The following is a 5,003-nucleotide window of genomic DNA, read 5'->3' as shown; positions in this document are numbered from 1 at the left end:
GTTCGAGGCCAGCCTGGTCTACAGAGTGAGTTCCAGGACAGCCAAGGCTACATAGAGAAACTCTGTCTTGAAAAAAACAAAAAACAAAACAAAACCAAAAAACAAGAAGTAAGTCTTACTTTTGTTTAGAGTTCCAAGGCTTCAGTTTGCCATAGTAGTGAAGACAGGGTTGAGCAGTTCCCTCTATGGTGGGGGGAACATGAAATAATGGCTTACTTATTTGGTGGCAGACAGAATGCAGTGACAGGCTATAAGAGGCCCAAGAACCACACAGTCACACTGTTGATACTAGCCATTTCAGGGCTCAGTGCCAGTTTTCAGTAGTAATTGTTCTTGCATTGTTATAACCAATACACTCAACTTCCAAGGAAGCAAGAATTGCATCTGCACACAGTTCCAGGAAGGTTTCAGTTTGTCAAAGCAAGGAAGGCAAAGCAGAGTGGCTCCATCCAAGGAGCAGAAGCATCCAGTGAAGCCGTGCTGTCATAGCCATGAAGTTCATGTTGTGGCAGAGAGGAACACGGAACTGGACTGAAACAAGGGCTGGGTTGCCACCTTCAGAGACCCTTCTCCAGAGACTTGCTTCTACCGGCTATGCTCACTCTCCCTCCTAATGGCTCCACAGTGTCTAAATACTGTTCCCATCTGGAGACCAACCACTAAAAGTGTGAGTCTATGGAATATATTTTAGACTCAAACCATAACAAATTACTTTCAACATACTAAAATGAACTACTTTCAACTACTAAAACATAATTAATAGTTACAAAGTATTTTGTTCATTAAAGATAAGTTTAAAATTGTAGTGACATTTATATTAGTCTTTATATTTAATCCCTCATTCCTAGAATGAGAAAGAATAAGAAATTATAGTTTACTATAATTAGTGACTAAATAATACATAGAAACAATAAAATTTGAAAAAGTCTACATTCAATATAAGTAAATTATTTATATCTGATTTTTAAAAATGTTACTGTGCCTGTACTTTTGCTGGCCATATGATGGATAAATTCCACTTTTCTGTTCTAACTGCTTCAAACCTTCTTTTATGCATTATGCTAAGATGTTGTTTGGACTTTTTGACAAGCACATAATTGCAAACTTACATGCAAATGTAGTCCATGAAATCATTTCTTAGTTCTCATTTTAGGATTATTCTCCAGAAAAATCTTATGTGATGAGTAGAAATTTCAGTCCACACAACTATAATTTTGGTTAATTTGAGGTTCCACAATGTCTTAGTTTACTTTCTGTTGCTATAACATAACATGTAAAACTGGCAAAATTATAAAGAAAAGGGGTTTCTTCTGGCTGACAGTTCTTGAGGCAGTCCAAGATTGAGCAGCCATAATGAACTAAGACCTTATAGTACTTTCCTATGGCAGAAAAGTTCAGAAACAAATGGGGCTTATGCAGAAATGCCAAACCATGGGGGGGGGGTCTCACTTACTTTATGATCTTCTAGTCTCATAAGAAAGTCATTAATCATCTTGAGTTGTGAAGTCTCCATTGCCTCCCAACACCACTGTGTTGGGAATAAAATAAGTCCCAGAGGGGCAAACCATATTCAAACTATAACACTGAGGGTTTAACCCGATTTTTGTTTTGGGTCAGAGACCTTATGTCTGTCTCAGATATTGTCTCTTGGGGTAATCACCCAGAGTGTACCCTGCTGAGATGCCTCATTTTTAATTGTGGCTTTCCTGGGGTTTTCTGCATCCTAAGCTGCAGTCTCAAGACCTCCCAGGCATCCAAGCTTTCAGAGCTGTCAATGTCTCTGTCACACGGGAGATGTTGAGTTGCCTCTACATTCATCTGGCTCCTGAAACTTTCCTTGGGTCTGGCACATAGATCATTGTGCTATGCCATTGCCAAAGCCTGGTGTGAAGAACACTGTGAGAGTGTGTCAGGCTATATGCTCAGACATAACATGCAAACATTTTGTCTGTTCCTAAAGTATGACAGATGTGACAAATCCTTAAAACTTGCCACCCCTCTGAAATTTTTCTCAGGGACTGGGACACAAAATCTTTCTCTTCTTTGTCCATGTATCTCACGGGTTCCATCTTTTTTTTTTTTCCCTGAGTCTTACCATGGAGAAGTACTAGATTGCAACTCTCATTTTTAAAGGACTATAAATATTGAATGTCATTTTGTTCCCATATACATTTTCTCCCATATAAATTTTTATTTTAATTAGTTTAAGTAAATTGGCATAAGTGAGGATATGTATACATTTTCATGCTTTGCTTTCTTTTTCCTATTGGTCAGGTGGTGACTATATTTCTGTGTTGTGCTTCCAGACCCATAAGGCTGTTCCACTGACCACCGATGCCGAGCTATTAGTCAAAAGCCCCCATTTCCTTACTTCTCAGTGCTACTTGTAGGACCAATCAAACTGTCTATAATGGAATGACTTTCTGATGGTAACTTTTCTCTTTCCTTTTCCAGTCTGTCCCTCACTCAGTAAAGAGGATTTTTTGACAAAAGACGCCATAAACTTGAAAGAGAGCGAAGAGGTGGGTGGGAGGGCTTCAAGGTAGAAAGGGGGGCTGTGGTATGGGGAGGGTGTTCAGTATAACGAGCAGGCAGAAAGAGACATGCAGTGAAAAACAAAGAAATTTATGGAAACAAAAAGGTCTTAAGTGTATTCATGAAATCTGTTGAACAGGATGCGTAGTAAGTAGATAACTGAGTTTTGTAAGAAATAGTTTATAAGAGTTTTGCTAGTGAACTTCCAGAGCTAAATAATTAGGCAACAGTAGAGTCATTTCAGAAGCTCAGGCACTGAAGGCAGAACCTTAATCAAGGAGGTCAGAGCACATGCAAAAAGCAAGACTGTGCTATCAGGATGTACCACCCAAGATGTAATTTAAGTTCCCTCTATCCCTGCATATGGACTCACTGGCTGTCAAGGGGGCCAGTGTTGTTGGAAAGTCAGGATTTGTATTTTAAAGTCTCTCTCTATACCTTCCACCTGATTCTGCCTTCCCCAGGTGCCTGCCCAGTGTTGGAAGACAATGGTTCTCACCAGATAAGTTTATAAGTGAAAGCATCCCCTTTGTCCTCCACTTGGAGTCAGCCTTTGCTCCAGGGAGAATGGGCTGAAGAATTCATGGTCTGAGCCCTGGGTTTGACGTTTTATTTCTTCTACAGCTTCTCAGTAGACAGAAATGGAAAGAACCTAAACACGCCTAAACATATATAAACATACTTTTATATTTCAAAGTTCTAATCCATAGTACTCAATACTTTGGCCTGTACAATGCTGTTAAATTCCTTTTTTTCAACACAGAGAAACCTGTTTCCATTTTCCTCAGAATATTTGTCTACTTGGCTCTACAGTGAGTCATTTCAGAACTGCTAACTTAAGCTATTGAAAAAGAGAAAAGAAAAATATCACTAAAATAACTGTTTAATACATTTTTCAGACTAAAGTTACTTATTTAAAACAACATCCATAAGTGAATTTGTGTTGAATTAATGATAAATTCTTTTTTAATTTTATTTTTTTCCATTGAGAAATGCATACAGTATATTTTGGTTATACTTATCTGCCCTTCCCTCCTTTTCCCAGACCTCTGATACACCCCCCCACACACATATTTTATTTTCTTATTTTTCTGTTGTTTTTATTTTTTATTTTTTGTGATTTTTTTTGTTTTTTATTTATTTATTGCCCCGACCCGTCTACCCTCTGACTTTTCCACATCCCATACCTCCTTCTCACCCCCTGTCTCCATGAGGATGTCCCCACCATTTACCCCCACACAACTAGACCTCTAAACTCCCTGGGGCCTCCAGTCTTTTGAGGGTTAGGTGCACCTTCTCTCACTGAACCCAGACCAGGCAGTCCTCTGTTGTATGTGTGTTGGGGGCCTCATATCAGTTGGTGTATGCTGTCTGGTTGGTGGTCCAGTGTTTGAGAGATTTCGGGGGTCCAGGTTAATTGAGACTGCTGATCCTCTTATAGGGTCACCCTCCTCCTCAGCTTCTTCCAGCCTTTTTTAAATTCAACCACAGGGGGCAGCAGCTTCTGTCCATTTGGTTGGGTGCAAATATCTGCATCTGACATTTTCAGGGCTTGTTCGGTCTTCCGGAGTACGATCATGATAGGTTCCTTTTTGTGAGCACTCCATAGCCTCAGTAATAGTGTAAGACCTTGGAACCTTCTCTTGAGCTAGATCCCACTTTGAGCCTGTCACTGGACCTTCTTTTCCTCAGGCTCCTCTCCACTTCCATCCCTGCAGTTCCTTGAGACAGGAACAATTATGGATCAAAGTTTTGACTGTGGGATGGCAATCCCCTCCCTCACTTGATGCCCCGTCTTCCTACTGGAGGTGTGCTCTATAAGTTCCCTCTCCCTAATGTCAAGCATGTTATCTAAGGTCTTAAGGACTGTCTTTGAACCCTTAAGTGGCACACTGGTTCTAAGTAGCGTCTGTATGAACATCCATCGGAGCACAGGAAACCTCGATGTTAACTTCTTGTCCTCACTAATTGTACTATGCTTATGTAAGATGTGACCTAGCTCATACCTGTAACCTCAACCCTTAGGAGGTGGAGGCTAAAAGATTAGTGCAAGGTAATACCCTGGGCTGCATAGTTCTGTGCCTGTGTAGGTGACAGAGAGCTGCTGTCTTTTTTTTTTTTCATTTTTTAAAAAAAGTATTTATTTATTTACAATTCAGCCATTATCCCCCTCTCAGTCCCCCCTCACAGTTCTTTACCTCCTCCTCCGTCCCTAAGTGGATGGGCCCCCACCAGACATCAACTCAAGAGACCTCCCCGCTTCCTGAGGTTTCAAGTCTCTTGAGAACTTTCCCACTGAGGCCAGAAATTTTGACTGTGGGATGGCAACCCTATCCCTCCTCTTGAGACCCTGTCTAGCTCCTGGAGGTGAACTCTTCAAGTTTTCTCTAACCCCTGTTAGACACTTCATCTAAGATCACTCCTATTGAGTCCTGAGTCTCTTACCTCTCAGGTCTCTGGTACTTTCT

The sequence above is a fragment of the Mastomys coucha genome, unplaced genomic scaffold (genome assembly GCF_008632895.1).
Source record: "Mastomys coucha isolate ucsf_1 unplaced genomic scaffold, UCSF_Mcou_1 pScaffold13, whole genome shotgun sequence".
In the NCBI taxonomy this organism is placed as follows: domain Eukaryota; kingdom Metazoa; phylum Chordata; class Mammalia; order Rodentia; family Muridae; genus Mastomys; species Mastomys coucha.
The sequence above is the reverse complement of the archived record's forward strand: the minus strand, read 5'-3'. Positions refer to the sequence as shown.